Source organism: Bufo gargarizans, chromosome 4 (genome assembly GCF_014858855.1).
Source record: "Bufo gargarizans isolate SCDJY-AF-19 chromosome 4, ASM1485885v1, whole genome shotgun sequence".
Taxonomy (NCBI): Eukaryota; Metazoa; Chordata; class Amphibia; order Anura; family Bufonidae; genus Bufo; species Bufo gargarizans.
In genome coordinates, this window is record NC_058083.1 from 59,383,021 (window position 1) to 59,404,303 (window position 21,283).

Genomic DNA, 21,283 nt, shown 5'->3' on the forward strand with positions numbered 1-21,283 from the left:
GGATAGTCACTAACTGGTGGCAGTAGAGCTGAAGAAACAGTAGCACTGTCAGGAATGTAGCCAGAGTCAACACCACAAAAGTGATCAGAAAGCGGCAAGCCAGAGAACGAGTTGAAGGTCAACACCAGGAGTAAGACAACAAGTACAACAAGACAACAATTATGAGGGCTAAGAAAAAAGAGGACTCCAAGCATCAAGCCAAGATCAAAATGAGAGACGACGATCAATAACAATAGCATAATAACTAAACAAAGAAAATACTTTAAATTGCGGACAGAGTGGAAAGTCCAGAGTCCTCTTCAAACCATCCACCAGAAGATTCTAGAACGGAGGGACAAAAAGTCTTGACCTTAACAGAAAATATGCTGATGACAAAGAAACAAAGGGAAATGTGGGAAGTGTTGTAGATTTGAAAAGAAATAGGCAACTTTTCACAGTAGGTAACCTGATTGATCTGGTTGAGCACTTGGAATGGTCCACTGACATGAGGAGCAAGTTCAATGGTGTGAACGATAAGCCTGATATACATATAGGGGTTCAAAACTAATATCTGGGCGCATTATGAGTCTAGCCTGTCAATGTTTTTAAATTAACCTTTTCACTTTGTTAGCAGAGAGATGTAAGGTTCTATGGACCTCAGTCCAAATGTCCTGAAATTTCTGCAGAAAGGTGATTTGGCATATTAGTTAGAAACACGTTTATAGTAGGAAAATTTTGCCCAGGTCAGAAAATCTGGCCAGTCATCCTGATGCATGACCATTACCACAAATACAAAGAAATTTCTCTAGATGTTGATTCTGCCAATTACTCTGTGGAAGGTAACTGGAAGAGAAACATCAAGGGATCTTCATGGTTCAACACAATGCTCTCGAGAACTCAAAAACAAATTACACTCCCGAATCGGACATAATTCGAAGAAGTAGGCAGTGAGTACAGAAGATTTCCTTGAAAAATATCTGATTCAATCATTGAGCTTAGGGCAATCCAGAATAGATAGGGTCATGCATTGAACATTATAGAGAACCAATCCACTATGACCCAGATAGTTGTGAAACCTTGAGCCAGACGTAAATCCATGACCTTGATCCAAGGCTTGGCAGGTATAGGCTGTGTCTGAAGAAGAATTGAGGGTGACTGTCTGAAGGGTTTAAACCAAGCACGGGTAATGCAAGAAGTGATAACTATGGTGGTCTTTTTTCCGGTCAAACCACCAAGAGAAGTAAGAAAGCATCTCACAAACGCTTTTCATTCCAAGGTGGCCAAAGAATAAGTCCATTATATTTTACGGTATAAAATCAAGGACACTAAAGTTTATCCTCCAGGAGCATTGTACTTGGAAACCTTAATCAGCTTGGGTCAATAATGAGTGCAAGACCCATAGGAACAGAATCAGAACCCCTTCCCCCTTCCCAACCCTTCTTGATGAGGATTAAATTGTATGACCCACGGAGATCTAATTTAGAAAAGTAACAAGCTCCCCAAATGTGGTTAAACAGGTCCAAGATCAAAGGAAGTGGGCATGTGATCTTCTCAGTAAACTTGTTCAACCCATGGTAATCAATGCAGGGTCTCAGGAAACCATGCATATTTTTAACAAAAAAGAACCAAGCGCCAGCAAGGAAGACAGCTTTCTTATAAAAGATTTGTCTAAATTCTCCTGAATACATGCTGACATTGCCTCAGTCTTGGGTAAATGGTTTCTCACGGCTGGTGAATAACTGGTAAATTTGACCCCTGGGAGGTTCATGGCCAGGAACACAATCATAAAGACATCGCTCTGAAAGGACGCTTTCTGTTGTGGAATTCCAGACATTGAAGAAAGTGACATGACTGGACCAGTCAATAACTGGAGTATCTTGTTTAAGCCGAGGCAGTCCAAGTAGTACTCGAGTGCTGGAATGGCAATGGTTTTGGAAGTAATAAATACAACTACAGCATCAGGATTTGAATCTTGATAGTAGAGATTTTTATTTCACATACGGCAATATTCCAGTATGTGACGTTTTCGGCACGCAGGCCTTCCTCAGACACTGCCCGTAACAAAGAATAAAGAAAGTAAAGTACTGACCAGAATACACAGCAATATATGTGGTCATAGTAGATAGGGAACACATAATTTTCATATAATATAGTGTTATTCCTCAATTCCAGTGTAACAGTAACATCTGTATTGGTAGTATACTATGCTAGAGCTAGCATTCCTGGTAAATGGCTCTTTTTATCAATCTGTGTTCCAAAGATGTTTTACAAAATTGTATTACACAAAAATCAAGGAAAATATACATGTTGTCTTGTATACAATGAATACCATGTGGTTCCATTTCCCTCACAGATGTTCGATCGCAATATAGGTCTGTAGATAATATAAGGAAGCAGTACCCAGTATGGAAGGAATTGTGCAAAGCAATTTATAGTAATCTCTGCCTTATTGGATTTGGAGCACTTGCCTATGCCGCAGTGATGAAGTAGAACAAGAAGGACGCAGTGCAAACGTAAATATGTGAAATCACATGTACACAGGAGAAGCGTCTAACTGTGGTAGACCGCTCGCCTGTTCAAGTAGGGAAGAGGGAGGAAGTACCTCCCCCGTTTGCAGTGCGCTTGTGTGTGCGTTCCACCAGGCCCGGAAGTTGGGGGCGTGTGAAATGCATACGAGAGTAAAGCTGAAGTGAAAGAAGAGAAATATAGGAATTTTAGGGAGGGAGTATGTTGTTGGAGAGCTTTGTTCACTTAATGTAGAGGCCGCGCTGAGCAGGCGGTTTGGAGTGATGCGCAGCCTATATGGAGTTAATCCTCCGGTGCGCATGCGCAGTAGGGGTGTGTTCCACCGGAGGGCGCTGTGGGACGCAGAGAGAAGGTTGTAAATTTTACTGATAATACAGCGTACTGGGGAAGATGACAAGTGAAAAGTGACAGAGGAATAATGAGAGGATATGGGGGAATGATGTAATAGTGAATAATTATAGAAAAAAGAGGATAGAAAAAAGAAAAAAAAGATAAAAAAGAAACAAGTGACAGAGGAATGAGAGAGAATATGGGAGAGTATGGTAGAGATGGAATAAGTATTGGAATGGAGACAAAGGGGTAGAAATAAAAGTAGAAAAGGGAGAAAGAGGAAATAAATAGAATGAATAAAAAATAAAGAAACAATGAAAAGAGAAAGAAAAAAAAGATGCAAATTGTAGAAATAAAATGATTAAAATAAAAGTGAAAATTAAGGGAGATTAAAAAACGGAGGGGAGCGTGAAAGGTGAGAAAATTATGAAAGAAAAATAACAAAAGAAATAAAAGAAAATAATGAGAAACAAAATAGTAATAAATAAAATTAAAATTAAATTAAAAAAATGAAGAGAGAAAAAAGAGAAAGCACAAGAGAAGTAAGAGAGAGAAAAAGGGGGGGAAATAAGAGAAAATGTGGTAAACTAAGAAAGAGACTACAAGGTCAGGAAGACTGAGTGATAAAAAGGATATCATGCTGCGGCAATAGGAGCGTCCAAATGGTTAATGGGTCTGAAAAATAGAAGAAAAGGGGATTAAATTCTTAATACAGCTATAATGTCAGATGTACAGTAATTAGAGAAAACTCTGCATCTCGTATTCTCTGTTCAGACCCTTAGGTGTTAAGCTTTGTAGCCTGTGAATCCAATACGCTTCACGTATTTTTAGCTGTTTAGCTCTGTCACCTCCTCGTCTGAGGGGGGAACGTGTTCCACCACTTGGAATTTAAGCTGAGCAACATTGTGTCTATCATGATCGAAGTGGTCCGGGACAGGCAGAAGGAGGTTCTTTCTTCTAATTGTGGATTTATGTTGGCAGATCCGTTCACGGATCTTCTGGGTAGTTTCTCCAACATATATTAATCCACATAGGCATTTTAGAATATATACTACATAATCAGAATCGCACGTAAAAATCTCTCGTATTTGGCTTGCTTTGCCCGTGTATGGATGGAGGACCTCTGAGCCCTTAAGAACGTGTGAATATTGTATGCAGTGAAGGCATGGACATGTACATCGTCTTTGTGTATGTAGGAAAGTTTGCCTGGGTGTTATAACTGAGGATCCGTCATCTGCTCATACGAGTAAGTCATGTAAATACTTAGGTCGTCGATCACAAGATAAGATGGGTTCACTAAATTCTGGTATCTGTGGGTATGCTCTTTACAAGATGTGCCAATGGCCTCGGATGATGTTCAGAATTTTACGGGCACATGGGTGATACGTGTGTACAAATGGTATGCGTTTTATTTGTTGTGTGGGTTTTGGTTTACCTGGTTGATTCAGTATATGCGATGGGTAGCCACGATCAAGAAATCTGGCCTTAACTTTCTCTAGTTTTGTGACTGTGTAGGGGCATGTTGTACGATTCTTCGGATCCTGCGTAGTTGTGAGCCCGGTAGGGCTTTCTTGGTACCGGGTGGATGGAAACTGGTGTAATGTAGTAAGTTATTACGGTCTGTGGGTTTTCTGTAAAGATCTGTACTAGGGTTGCCGGTTTCGTTCCTCATAACAATAGTATCTAAAAAGTTGATGGATGTATGGTCATGGTGAATTGTAATTCTCGGTAAATTGAATTAAGGAAATTATGGAAGCTCATGAGTGATTCGAGTGTTCCTTGCCAGATGCGGAAAATATCATCAATGTAGCGTTTCCATGAGATGACATGGTTGCAGATTGATTCGTGTATAGGTATGTATTGTCAAAGTAGTCCATATAACAATTTGCATAAGGAGGGTAACGTTGGACCCCATAGCGGTTCCCTGTCTTTGTATGTAGAAATCATCCTGAAATAGGAAGAAGTTATTGGATAATACAAGTTCAAGTAGTTCCAGGCAGAGGTTGATTACCTCCGAATGCATGCCGGGTGAGTGTAGTAACCTATTTACTGCTTGATTGCCCTTATGATGTTGAATTGAGGTGTAGAGACATGTGACGTCCCAAGACACCAGAATGGCTTCTGGTGGTAAAGGTTGTAGATTATTAATGATCGTCAAAAAGGCTGATGTATCTAGCAGGAAGATTTGGTTTCTTTAATAAGCGGTGGATTAAAAAATAAATAAATAGATTATGGTGAAAGAATTGAATTTGTGGAGGCCACTATGGGACGTCCAGGGGGATTTTCCACATTTTTATGTGCCGTATTTTTGGTAGTACATAAAAAAACGGTGTAATCGGATTTGAGTTGGTTACAAAACTGACAGTGGCATCATCGATTGTCCCTTTGGATTTATAGTGTTGTAAAATCTGTTGAATTTTAATGGTGATCTGTCGTGTGGGATTCTGGGATACTTTTGGGTAAATTTGAGAGTCGCTTAATCTCTGCATGGTATTTATTCTTATCCATTACCACCAGGGCCCCTCTCTAATCCACTGGTTTTATGACTAGGTTCCTGTACATCTGACATTATAGCTGTATGAAGAATTTAATCCCATTTTCTTCTATTTTTCAGACCCATTAACCATTTGGACGCTCCTATTGCCGCAGCATGATATCCTTTTTATCACTCAGTCTTCCTGACCTTGTAGTCTCTTTCTTAGTTTACCACATTTTTCTCCTATTTCCCTCCCTTTTTTTTCCCTCTTACTTCTCTTGTGCTTTCTCTTTTTTCTCTCTTAATTTTTTCTATTTTGTTTTTATTTTTACTATTTATTACTATTTTGTTTCTCATTATTTTCCTTTATTTCTTTTGTTTTTTTTCTTTCATCATTTTCTCACCTTTCACGTTCCCCTCCCTTTTTTTATCTCCCTTAATTTTCAATTTTATTTTAATCATCTTTTTTTCTACAATTTGCATTCTTTTTTTTTCTTGCTGTCATTGTTTCTTTATTTTTTATTCATTCTATTTTATTTCCTCTTTTTCCCTTTTCTCTTTTTATTTCTAGCCCTTTGTCTCCATTCCAATACTTATTCCATCTCTGCCATACTCTCCTATATTCTTCTCTGTCACTTGTTTATTTTTTCATCTTTTTTTCTATCCTCTTTTTTCTTATACTTTTTCACCATTACATCATTCCCCCATTTCCTCTCATTATTTCTCTGTCACTTTTCACTTTTTATCTTCCCCAGTACGCTGTATTATCAGTGGAATGCACAACCTTCTCTGTGCGTCCCACAGCGCCGGCCGGTGGAACGCACCCCTACTGCGCATATGCACCGGAGGATGACCTCCGTATAGGCTGCGCATCACTCCAAGCCGCCCACTCAGCGCGGCCTCTACATTAAGTGAACAAAGCTCTCCAACAACATACTCCCTCCCTAAAATTCCTATATTTCTCCTCTTTTACTTCAGCTTTACTCTTGTATGCGTTCCACATGCCCCCAACTTCCGGGCCTGGTGGAACGCACACACAAGCGCACTGCAAACGTGGGAAGTACTTCCTCCCTCTTTCCTACTTGAACAGGCGAGCGGTCTACCACAGTTAGATGCTTCTCCTGTGTACATGTGATTTCACATATTTACGTTTGCACTGCGTCCTTCTTGTTCTACTTCATCACTGCGGCATAGGCAAGTGCTCCAAATCCAATAATGCTGAGATTACTATAAATTGCTTTGCACAATTCCTTCCATACTGGGTACTGCTTCCTTATATTATCTACAGACCTATATTGCGATGGAACATCTGTGAGGGAAATGGAACCACATGGTATTCATTGTATACAAGACAACATGAATATTTTCCATGATTTTTTGGAATACAATTTTGTAAAACATCTTTGTAACACAGATTGATAAACAGAGCCATTTACCAGGAATGCTAGCTCTAGCATAGTATACTACCAATACAGATGTTACTGTTACACTGGAATTGAGGAATAACACTATATTATATGAAAATTATGTTTTCCCTATTTACTATGACCACATATATTGCTGTGTATTCTGGTCAGTACTTTACTTTCTTTATTCTTTGTTGCCGAAACGTCACACACTGGAATATTGCTGCATGTAAAATAAAAATCTCTACTATCAAGATTCAAATTCTGATGCTGTAGTTGTATTTATTACTATAAAAGGGGGTTGGAACCCTACTTACAGCAAATCCTACAGAGTGCGACAAAGATTTATTGCAACCAATGGACTTGGAAGTGAATTTCTTTTGACAGCTTGATAGGCACTGTATAGTAGAAGTTGTGATATTGGATGAGTGAGTCTCAGGGTGATCTCCCGGTTTACCCAGGCCTTTAGGAGTTTCTAATGTTTGATGGATCACACAATTCATTCAGATGTTTCCTCTTTATACTAAATACAAAAGCTCTGTGTTAGTTGGCATCTTTGCTCCTCGGTTGACAAAGGTGTATGACCCAATCACCTTGAGCTATGGCTGGTAGATTATTGAAGGCTGAAGTCACGTGAAGGAAGCGATGGGTGCATTCCTTCTGCTTACCTCTCTCCTGGAAACAGATTCCCGCTGTAGTAGTTAGAAAAGTTTTAATCATTCCCTACTGGAGGTCGGTCACGCCCTGCCAACTCAACTTTGATATGACCCACCAATTCTTTCTAACGTCTTGTTACGACCAAGGCCTTGCTGTTCCATGTTTTAGACACTAACTATGGAGACTCCTTGTCACTAACTATGGAGACTCCTTGTTTGAGGCAAGGAACAGCCGAAGAAGCTTAAGAAATACGATGTGGTTCCTTGAAGACTCTCTGAACCAAAAAGGTGGAAAGAGAGGAAACAATTGGACCACCGCTTTACAGAGGGTTGTAGAGTTGGAGTTGAAGTGAAGTTTAGGTAGAAATGTATCTACTCCAACTCTGATTTCTGCACAAAAACATTACATGGTGGTAATGAAAACATCAATAAGCTTGATGTTATCATGATCATACTATAGTAAATTTGCTTTAACTAATTATTCCACATGAGCAATTTATGAAGGAGATGGAGTCAGACATTACCATAAACGAGATGCCAGAGCCTCTCCTGTGATCATGCAAATTGGGGAGGCCATTTTAAAATGTTTATTACACAATTGACCACGACATCTGAAGTCTTTTACCAGGAGCTCCTCATAACCAAACGGCCAACCTATAATGAGATCATGGGAGCAGTTTGGTTGCTATAAGATCTGGAAGCCTTGTGAAGGTTCCCAGGCCTGCCACAGCAAAGTCCCTACTGGGTTCTGTCTCTAGCAGGGCTCAAAGGAAAGACTACAATTTCTCATAGACTGCAAAGGTAAACCAATAGAAGCCATCTAATCATCGCATGTTTAAGTCCCTAAGGGGGGCTAAAAATAAAGTTAAAAAAGTAAAAATAAGTTTAAAAATATAAAATATTAAAAAAGCAAAAAGAATTACAAATTCATATAACCCCTTTCCCAATTTTACATATAAAAATATTTGTATGAACACATTGAAAAAATATTAAAATATTTGTATAATTCAGTGACCACTGTAAAAGAAAAATGGATGAATCCCTGTTTTTGGGTTGCATCGCTTCATAAAAATAAAAAATATAAAAAATGCAATCAAAAAGTCATACATCCCTCAAAATGGTAACATTAAAAACTACAGATCGACACACAAAAAAGAGCCGATAAACAGCTCCACAAATGGAAATGGAAAAAAGTCCTGGGGGTCAGAATATGGAGATGCAAAGAAATATCTGTCAGCGTTTTTACATTTTGTTAGAGCTATTAAAACATAAGAAAAACAATATATCTTTATCACTGTAATCATACAGACCACAGATAAAGGCAACATCATTTTCATCGCAAAGTGAAACAGTGGAACAATTGTTTTTTTTCCCCAACTTCTTATTTTGAATTTTTCCCAGATCTCCAATACAATTTAGAAAATATTAAAAGGTGCCATAAAAAAAAAGTGCCATGCGGAAAAATAAAAAAGTTATGGCTTTCAGAAAACAAGGAAGAAAAATGAAAATAAAAAAATAAGAATTTTCAAACGACTTGAAATTACTGTGGAATTACAAAATATACTGTACACTAGCCGCTGAACCCTTGAGATCCTCTATTTATGGTGGTGCAAGAAGATGCAGAATAGCTGTACAGCGACTTCCTGCTGGGCCACGAGAGCTGTGTCCATATCCACTGAAGCGCACAGGTAATCTTTGGTGGTAAGTTTATAGATGTCCAGAGATAAGAGAGTAGACGAGCGGCAACGTTGGCCTGCAGTTACACTTCGTACTAAAATGTGAAGACTACACTGGCATTGAATACACTGAGGTGTGGGATCTGTAGAGTCTCCTCATTCTTCACACTTAACGTAAGGGGGTATGCATTATCCCTGTCGGATACCAAGGCCCCAGAGTAGTCACTGACTGGCAGCAGGAATCCTGAAAAAACGGCTGTGTCGTAAGGAACGCCAGGAGAGCAATCAAGAAGCGACGAGACAAAACAGTAATAAGATGATAAGCCTGGTCAATAACAACAGGGCAGTGACAAGGCACCGTAAACTGAAGGCAAGGTGGAAAGGTCGGAGAACAGAAACCCAGCAGTCCACATATCAGGAATCGTCTAATCGCAAGGACCAGGAACCGAACAAATACAGAGCTCCTGCTCCGGGTACAGGAGGACACGTGACTAACCGAAGATGGAAAACCGTGTGGCATTTGCCAAGGCCCACAGCCTGCTAAAAGGATGGACGCTGGAAAAGTGGCAGAAGGTGGATTTTTCAGATGAATCTTCTGTTTAAATAACACCACAGTCGCCGCAAATATTGCAGGAGACCTACTGGAACCCGCATGGAGCCGAGATTTACCCAGAAAACAGTGGAGGCAAAATCATGGTCTGGGGTTACATCCAGTATGGGGGTGTGCGAGGGATCTGCAGGGTGGAAGGCAACATCAATAGTCTAAAATACCAAGAAATCTTAGCTACCTCTTATATTCCCAACCATAAAAAAGGCCAGATTCTGCAGCAGGATGGTGCTCCATCGCATACTTCCATCTCCACATCAAAGTTCCTTAAGGCGAAGAAGATCAAGATGCTCCAGAATTGGCCAGCCCAGTCACCAGACATGAACATCATTGAGCATATGTGGTGTAGGATGAAAGAGGAAGCATGGAAGACGAAACCAAAGAATATTGAGGAGGCATGCAAGTTTTCTTTGCTATTCCTGATGACTTCATCAATAAATTGTATGAATCCTTGCCAAACAGCATGGATGCTGTCCTTCAAGCTCATGGAAGTCATACAAGATATTACATTTGGATCTCACAGCACCACTACTTAATTTGTAGTAAAGTTGTTCAATTTCTGTATAGGCGACAAAACTTTTGTCTTGCCAAAATTTGACCTTTCTGTCTTGAATAAATTATAAATCTTTTTTCAGTGAAACTAGTTTATTTCAGTGCATTAAACATCTTTTGAGACTGGAGGGCTTTAGCTTTTCATATGAGCCATTTCTAACACCTATTGATTAATTAAAAGTCAGGTTAATAGCAGGAGTTTCTACAAAATAGAGAAGCGACAAGACTTTTGTCAGGGACTATATATCTGTACACTGCTGTATATACTATATATCAGTACACTGCTGTATATACTATATATCTGTACACACTGCATCTATTACACCTCGTACCTCACATATCAGTACACTGCTGTATATACTATATATCTGTACACACTGCATCTATTATACCTCGTACCTCACATATCAGTACACTGCTGTATATACTATATACCTGTACACAGCATCTATTATACCTCCTACCTCACATATCAGTACACTGCTGTATATACTATATATCTGTACACTGCATCTATTATACCTCGTACCTCACATATCAGTACACTGCTGTATATACTATATATCTGTACACAGCATCTATTATACCTCCTACCTCACATATCAGTACACTGCTGTATATACTATATATCTGTACACACTGCATCTATTATACCTCCTACCTCACATATCAGTACACTGCTGTATATACTATATATCTGTACACACTGCATCTATTATACCTCCTACCTCACATATCAGTCCACTGCTGTATATACTATATATCTGTACACACTGCATCTATTATACCTCGCACCTCACATATCAGTACACTGCTGTATATACTATATATCTGTACACACTGCATCTATTATACCTCGCACCTCACATATCAGTACACTGCTCTATATACTATATATCTGTACACACTGCATCTATTATACCTCGTACCTCACATATCAGTACACTGCTGTATATACTATATATCTGTACCCACTGCATCTATTATACCTCGTACCTCACATATCAGTACACTGCTGTACATACTATATACCTGTACACAGCATCTATTATACCTCCTACCTCACATATCAGTACACTGCTGTATATACTATATACCTGTACACAGCATCTATTATACCTCGTACCTCACATATCAGTACACTGCTGTATATACTATATATCTGTACACACTGCATCTATTATACCTCGTACCTCACATATCAGTACACTGCTGTATATACTATATATCTGTACACACTGCATCTATTATACCTCGTACCTCACATATCAGTACACTGCTGTATATACTATATATCTGTACACACTGCATCTATTATACCTCATACCTCACATATCAGTACACTGCTGTATATACTATATATCTGTACACACTGCATCTATTATACCTCGTACCTCACATATCAGTACACTGCTGTATATACTATATATCTGTACACACTGCATCTATTATACCTCATACCTCACATATCAGTACACTGCTGTATATACTATATATCTGTACACACTGCATCTATTATACCTCGTACCTCACATATCAGTACACTGCTGTATATACTATATATCTGTACACACTGCATCTATTATACCTCGTACCTCACATATCAGTACACTGCTGTATATACTATATATCTGTACACACTGCATCTATTATACCTCGTACCTCACATATCAGTCCACTGCTGTATATACTATATATCTGTACACACTGCATCTATTATACCTCCTACCTCACATATCAGTACTCTGCTGTATATACTATATATCTGTACACACTGCATCTATTATACCTCATACCTCACATATCAGTACACTGCTGTATATACTATATATCTGTACACACTGCATCTATTATACCTCGTACCTCACATGTCAGTACACTGCTGTATATACTATATATCTGTACACTGCATCTATTATACCTCATACCTCACATATCAGTACACTGCTGTATATACTATATATCTGTACACACTGCATCTATTATACCTCGTACCTCACATATCAGTACTCTGCTGTATATACTATATATCTGTACACACTGCATCTATTATACCTCCTACCTCACATATCAGTACACTGCTGTATATACTATATATCTGTACACACTGCATCTATTATACCTCCTACCTCACATATCAGTCCACTGCTGTATATACTATATATCTGTACACACTGCATCTATTATACCTCGTACCTCACATATCAGTACACTGCTGGATATACTATATATCTGTACACACTGCATCTATTATACCTCCTACCTCACATATCAGTACACTGCTCTATATACTATATATCTGTACACACTGCACCTATTATACCTCCTACCTCACATATCAGTACACTGCTCTATATACTATATATCTGTACACACTGCATCTATTATACCTCGTACCTCACATATCAGTACACTGCTGTATATACTATATCTGTACACACTGTATCTATTATACCTCGTACCTCACATATCAGTACACTGCTGTATATACTATATATCTGTACACACTGCATCTATTATACCTCGTACCTCACATATCAGTACACTGCTCTATATACTATATATCTGTACACACTGCATCTATTATACCTCGTACCTCACATATCAGTACACTGCTGTATATACTATATATCTGTACACACTGCATCTATTATACCTCGTACCTCACATATCAGTACACTGCTGTATATACTATATATCTGTACACACTGCATCTATTATACCTCGTACCTCACATATCAGTACACTGCTGTATATACTATATATCTGTACACACTGCATCTATTATACCTCCTACCTCACATATCAGTACACTGCTGTATATACTATATATCTGTACACACTGCATCTATTATACCTCCTACCGCACATATCAGTACACTGCTGTATATACTATATATCTGTACACACTGCATCTATTATACCTCATACCTCACATATCAGTACACTGCTGTATATACTATATATCTGTACCCACTGCATCTATTATACCTCGTACCTCACATATCAGTACACTGCTGTATATACTATATACCTGTACACAGCATCTATTATACCGCCTACCTCACATATCAGTACACTGCTGTATATACTATATATCTGTACACTGCATCTATTATACCTCGTACCTCACATATCAGTACACTGCTGTATATACTATATATCTGTACACAGCATCTATTATACCTCCTACCTCACATATCAGTACACTGCTGTATATACTATATATCTGTACACACTGCATCTATTATACCTCCTACCTCACATATCAGTCCACTGCTGTATATACTATATATCTGTACACACTGCATCTATTATACCTCCTACCTCACATATCAGTACTCTGCTGTATATACTATATATCTGTACACACTGCAGCTATTATACCTCATACCTCACATATCAGTACACTGCTGTATATACTATATATCTGTACACACTGCATCTATTATACCTCGTACCTCACATGTCAGTACACTGCTGTATATACTATATATCTGTACACTGCATCTATTATACCTCATACCTCACATATCAGTACACTGCTGTATATACTATATATCTGTACACACTGCATCTATTATACCTCGTACCTCACATATCAGTACTCTGCTGTATATACTATATATCTGTACACACTGCATCTATTATACCTCCTACCTCACATATCAGTACACTGCTGTATATACTATATATCTGTACACACTGCATCTATTATACCTCCTACCTCACATATCAGTCCACTGCTGTATATACTATATATCTGTACACACTGCATCTATTATACCTCGTACCTCACATATCAGTACACTGCTGGATATACTATATATCTGTACACACTGCATCTATTATACCTCCTACCTCACATATCAGTACACTGCTCTATATACTATATATCTGTACACACTGCACCTATTATACCTCCTACCTCACATATCAGTACACTGCTCTATATACTATATATCTGTACACACTGCATCTATTATACCTCGTACCTCACATATCAGTACACTGCTGTATATACTATATATCTGTACACACTGTATCTATTATACCTCGTACCTCACATATCAGTACACTGCTGTATATACTATATATCTGTACACACTGCATCTATTATACCTCGTACCTCACATATCAGTACACTGCTCTATATACTATATATCTGTACACACTGCATCTATTATACCTCGTACCTCACATATCAGTACACTGCTGTATATACTATATATCTGTACACACTGCATCTATTATACCTCGTACCTCACATATCAGTACACTGCTGTATATACTATATATCTGTACACACTGCATCTATTATACCTCGTACCTCACATATCAGTACACTGCTGTATATACTATATATCTGTACACACTGCATCTATTATACCTCCTACCTCACATATCAGTACACTGCTGTATATACTATATATCTGTACACACTGCATCTATTATACCTCCTACCGCACATATCAGTACACTGCTGTATATACTATATATCTGTACACACTGCATCTATTATACCTCATACCTCACATATCAGTACACTGCTGTATATACTATATATCTGTACACACTGCATCTATTATACCTCGTACCTCACATATCAGTACACTGCTGTATATACTATATATCTGTACACTGCATCTATTATACCTCGTACCTCACATGTCAGTACTCTGCTGTATATACTATATATCTGTACACAGCATCTATTATACCTCGTACCTCACATATCAGTCCACTGATGTATATACTATATATCTGTACACACAGCATCTATTACACCTCGTACCTCACATATCAGTACACTGCTGTATATACTATATATCTGTACACTGCATCTATTATACCTCATACCTCACATATCAGTACACTGCTGTATATAATATATATCTGTACACACTGCATCTATTATACCTCGTACCTCACATATCAGTACACTGCTGTATATACTATATATCTGTACACACTGCATCTATTATACCTCCTACCTCACATATCAGTACACTGCTGTATATACTATATATCTGTACACTGCATCTATTATACCTCGTACCTCACATGTCAGTACTCTGCTGTATATACTATATATCTGTACACACTGCATCTATTATACCTCCTACCTCACATATCAGTACACTGCTGTATATACTATATATCTGTACACACTGCATCTATTATACCTCATACCTCACATATCAGTACACTGCTGTATATACTATATACCTGTACACACTGCATCTATTATACCTCGTACCTCACATATCAGTACACTGCTGTATATACTATATATCTGTACACTGCATCTATTATACCTCGTACCTCACATGTCAGTACTCTGCTGTATATACTATATATCTGTACACAGCATCTATTATACCTCGTACCTCACATATCAGTCCACTGATGTATATACTATATATCTGTACACACTGCATCTATTACACCTCGTACCTCACATATCAGTACACTGCTGTATATACTATATATCTGTACACTGCATCTATTATACCTCATACCTCACATATCAGTACTCTGCTGTATATACTATATATCTGTACACTGCATCTATTATACCTCGTACCTCACATATCAGTACTCTGCTGTATATACTATATATCTGTACACTGCATCTATTATACCTCGTACCTCACATATCAGTACACTGCTGTATATACTATATATCTGTACACTGCATCTATTATACCTCATACCTCACATATCAGTACTCTGCTGTATATACTATATATCTGTACACACTGCATCTATTATACCTCGTACCTCACATATCAGTACTCTGCTGTATATACTATATATCTGTACACACTGCATCTATTATACCTCGTACCTCACATGTCAGTACTCTGCTGTATATACTATATATCTGTACACAGCATCTATTATACCTCGTACCTCACATATCAGTCCACTGATGTATATACTATATATCTGTACACACTGCATCTATTACACCTCGTACCTCACATATCAGTACACTGCTGTATATACTATATATCTGTACACACTGCATCTATTATACCTCCTACCTCACATATCAGTACACTGCTCTATATACTATATATCTGTACCCACTGCATCTATTATACCTCATACCTCACATATCAGTACACTGCTGTATATACTATATATCTGTACACACTGCATCTATTACACCTTGTACCTCACATATCAGTACACTGCTGTATATACTATATATCTGTACACACTACATCTATTATACCTCGTACCTCACATATCACTACACTACTGGATATACTATATATCTGTACACACTGCATCTATTACACCTCGTACCTCACATATCAGTACACTGCTGTATATACTATATATCTGTACACACTGCATCTATTATACCTCGTACCTCACATATCACTACACTACTGGATATACTATATATCTGTACACACTGCATCTATTATACCTCGTACCTCACATATCAGTACACTGCTGGATATACTATATATCTGTACACACTGCATCTATTATACCTCGTACCTCACATGTCAGTACACTGCTGGATATACTATATATCTGTACACACTGCACCTATTATACCTCGTACCTCACATATCAGTACACTGCTGTATATACTATATATCTGTACACACTGCATCTATTATACCTCCTACCTCACATATCAGTACACTGCTGTATATACTATATATCTGTACACACTGCAGCTATTATACCTCATACCTCACATATCAGTACACTGCTGTATATACTATATATCTGTACACACTGCACCTATTATACCTCGTACCTCACATATCAGTACACTGCTGTATATACTATATATCTGTACACACTACATCTATTATACCTCGTACCTCACATATCAGTACACTGCTGTATATACTATATATCTGTACACACTGCATCTATCTACTGGGATTTGACAACATTTACCGATACTAGGCTGCGCTACTGCACAGCCTAGTATCAGAGAACATGGCGCACGCTACTCTCAGCGAGCGCCATGTTCTCCTCAGCAGCAAAGGGGAGGAGTCTCTCCCTCCCTCCCTCCCCCCTGTGCTGCTCCTGCCAATAAGAAAAGTGAGGGTCGGAGGAGGGGAGGGGCTGTGGCCACTGTGCCACCAATGATGATAGCTCACCTTGTATATAATACAAATATAGGCAGCGGGTGGCAGAATCACATAGCCTGCACCCGACCTCTATGACAGGTCTGCGGCAGTTAACCCCTCAGGTGCGGCACTGATCGCAGCTCCTTGTCATAGAGGTCGGGTGCCGGCTATGTGATTCTGCCACTGGCACCCGCCTCCTACATTTGTATTAAAAGGTTACTTATCTTCATTGGTGGCGCAGTGTGCACCCCTCCCAGTACTAAAAACATTGGTGGCGCAGTGCGTCCCCCCAGTATTATAATCATTGGTGGCAATGACCACTCATTGGTGGTGCAGTGGCAGCTTCTGATCGGAGTGTAATCCTGGGGCTCCAATCGGTTACCATGGCAGTCAGGACGCTACAGAAGCCCTGGCTGCCATGGTAATCTCCCTGCTGCTATGTGTACTATGCACAGGGCAGCAGGGAGAGTGTGAAGTCATATTCACCCTGATAGAGCTCTATCAGGGTGAATAGGACAAGAGATGAAAAGATCCCAGGTTCTAGCCCCTAAGGGGGGGAAATAGTTATTAAATAAAAAGTTTAAAAAAAAAGTAAAAAAAAACAAACACCAAAATATTAAGTTTAAATCACCCCCTTTCCCAATTTTACATATAAAATATATAAACAATAAATAAACATATTACATATCGCCACGCCCAAAAAAGTGCGAACTATTAAAATATAAAAAAATATCTCCTAAGCGGTGAACACTGTATCAGAAAAAAATAAAATAAAAACCGCGAGATTCGGACTGTTTATGTGCCGGACGTTCCATAAAATGCGGAATGCACGTGGCTTTTTTGTGAGTGCGATAATTAGTGACTGTCACCCCTGCTCTAATGAGTGCGATAATTAGTGACTGTCACCGCTCTCTAATGAGTGCGATAATTAGTGACTGTCACCGCTCTCTAATGAGTGCGATAATTAGTGACTGTCACCGCTCTCTAATGACTGTGATAATCAGTGACTGTCTCTGCTCTCTAATGACTGTGATAATTAGTGACTGTCACCGCTCTCTAATGAGTGCGATAATTAGTGACTGTCACCGCTCTCTAATGACTGTGATAATTAGTGACTGTCACTGCTGTCTAATGAGTGCGATAATTAGTGACTGTCACTGCTCTCTAATGACTGTGATAATTAGTGACTGTCACCGCTCTCTAATGAGTGCGATAATTAGTGACTGTCACCGCTCTCTAATGACTGTGATAATTAGTGACTGTCACTGCTGTCTAATGAGTGCGATAATTAGTGACTGTCACTGCTCTCTAATGAGTGCGATAATTAGTGACTGTCACTGCTCTCTAATGACTGTGATAATTAGTGACTGTCTCTGCTCTCTAATGAGTGCGATAATTAGTGACTGTCACTGCTCTCTAATGACTGTGATAATTAGTGACTGTCACCGCTCTCTAATGATTGTGATAATTAGTGACTGTCACTGCTCTCTAATGACTGTGATAATTAGTGACTGTCACCGCTCTCTAATGACTGTGATAATTAGTGACTGTCACCGCTCTCTAATGACTGTGATAATTAGTGACTGTCACTGCTGTCTAATGACTGTGATAATTAGTGACTGTCTCTGCTCTCTAATGAGTGTGATAATTAGTGACTGTCACCGCTCTCTAATGACTGTGATAATTAGTGACTGTCACCGCTCTCTAATGACTGTGATAATTAGTGACTGTCACCGCTCTCTAATGACTGTGATAATTAGTGACTGTCACCGCTCTCTAATGACTGTGATAATTAGTGACTGTCACCGCTCTCTAATGACTGTGATAATTAGTGACTGTCACCGCTCTCTAATGACTGTGATAATTAGTGACTGTCACCGCTCTCTAATGACTGTGATAATTAGTGACTGTCACCGCTCTCTAATGACTGTGATAATTAGTGACTACATCCGCTGCAATACAATAAATACATGCATTAACATATAAAATAAAACTAGTGAACGGAGAACTCACGTCACCAGGGAGGTGGCTTGTGGGATGAGCTCAGGACACCCACGAACCCGACCTCCCTCGCCTGGATCGCCTGGAGAGTCTCAGGAGGAACGGCAGCTCCGCGGACGGGACTTCTGGTAACTTCCTTTCTTATTATCACCGGTGGGCTCAACTCGATTCGGGGGGGGGGGGGTTACCTCATTCCCCCGTCTTCAGGAGAAATCACAAATTGTATAAAAAATAATAAAATCAATTAGTGACTGTCACTGCTCTCTAATGACTGTGATAATTAGTGACTGTCACTGCTCTCTAATGTCTGTGATAATTAGTGACTGTCACTGCTCTCTAATGACTGTGATAATTAGTGACTGTCACTGCTCTCTAATGAGTGTGATAATTAGTGACTGTCACTGCTCTCTAATGACTGTGATAATTAGTGACTGTCTCTGCTCTCTAATGACTGTGATAATTAGTGACTGTCACTGCTCTCTAATGACTGTGATAATCAGTGACTGTCACTGCTCTCTAATGAGTGTGATAATTAGTGACTGTCACTGCTCTCTAATGAGTGTGATAATTAGTGACTGTCACTGCTCTCTAATGACTGTGATAATTAGTGACTGTCTCTGCTCTCTAAAGACTGTGATAATTAGTGACTGTCACTGCTCTCTAATGACTGTGATAATTAGTGACTGTCACTGCTGTCTAATGAGTGCGATAATTAGTGACTGTCACTGCTCTCTAATGACTGTGATAATTAGTGACTGTCACTGCTGTCTAATGAGTGCGATAATTAGTGACTGTCACTGCTGTCTAATGACTGTGATAATTAGTGACTGTCACTGCTGTCTAATGACTGTGATAATTAGTGACTGTCACTGCTCTCTAATGACTGTGATAATTAGTGACTGTCTCTGCTCTCTAATGACTGTGATAATTAGTGACTGTCACTGCTCTCTAATGAGTGTGATAATTAGTGACTGTCACTGCTCTCTAATGACTGTGATAATTAGTGACTGTCTCTGCTCTCTAATGACTGTGATAATTAGTGACTGTCACTGCTCTCTAATGACTGTGATAATCAGTGACTGTCATTGCTCTCTAATGACTGTGATAATTAGTGACTGTCTCTGCTCTCTAAAGACTGTGATAATTAGTGACTGTCACTGCTCTCTAATGACTGTGATAATTAGTGACTGTCACTGCTGTCTAATGAGTGCGATAATTAGTGACTGTCACTGCTCTCTAATGACTGTGATAATTAGTGACTGTCACTGCTGTCTAATGAGTGCGATAATTAGTGACTGTCACTGCTCTCTAATGACTGTGATAATTAGTGACTGTCACTGCTCTCTAATGACTGTGATAATTAGTGACTGTCACTGCTCTCTAATGAGTGTGATAATTAGTGACTGTCACTGCTCTCTAATGACTGTGATAATTAGTGACTGTCTCTGCTCTCTAATGACTGTGATAATTAGTGACTGTCACTGCTCTCTAATGACTGTGATAATCAGTGACTGTCACTGCTCTCTAATGACTGTGATAATTAGTGACTGTCTCTGCTCTCTAAAGACTGTGATAATTAGTGACTGTCACTGCTCTCTAATGACTGTGATAATTAGTGACTGTCACTGCTGTCTAATGACTGTGATAATTAGTGACTGTCACTGCTCTCTAATAACTGTGATAATTAGTGACTGTCACTGCTGTCTAATGAGTGTGATAATTAGTGACTGTCACTGCTCTCTAATGACTGTGATAATTAGTGACTGTCACTGCTGTCTAATGACTGTGATAATCAGTGACTGTCACTGCTGTCTAATGAGTGTGATAATTAGTGACTGTCACTGCTCTCTAATGACTGTGATAATTAGTGACTGTCACTGCTCTCTAATGACTGTGATAATTAGTGACTGTCACTGCTCTCTAATGACTGTGATAATTAGTGACTGTCACTGCTGTCTAATGACT

General features: G+C 39.0%; 1 protein-coding gene across 6 annotated transcripts in view; it reads right to left on the reverse strand.

Moving 5' to 3' along the window:
• LOC122933848 (zinc finger protein 664-like) overlaps window positions 1-21,283 on the reverse strand; it is a 34,617-nt gene that overhangs the window by 11,021 nt on the left and 2,313 nt on the right. For 4 of the 6 annotated variants that reach the window (XM_044288928.1, XM_044288927.1, XM_044288926.1 and 1 more), the window contains exon 2: window positions 19,331-19,519. The gene's annotated coding sequence lies outside the window, so the exon portion shown is untranslated. Of the gene's footprint in view, window positions 1-9,837; window positions 9,857-19,330; window positions 20,335-21,283 lie in introns of those variants that run through there. The other 2 variants (XM_044288923.1, XM_044288924.1) reach the window with 2 other exon arrangements.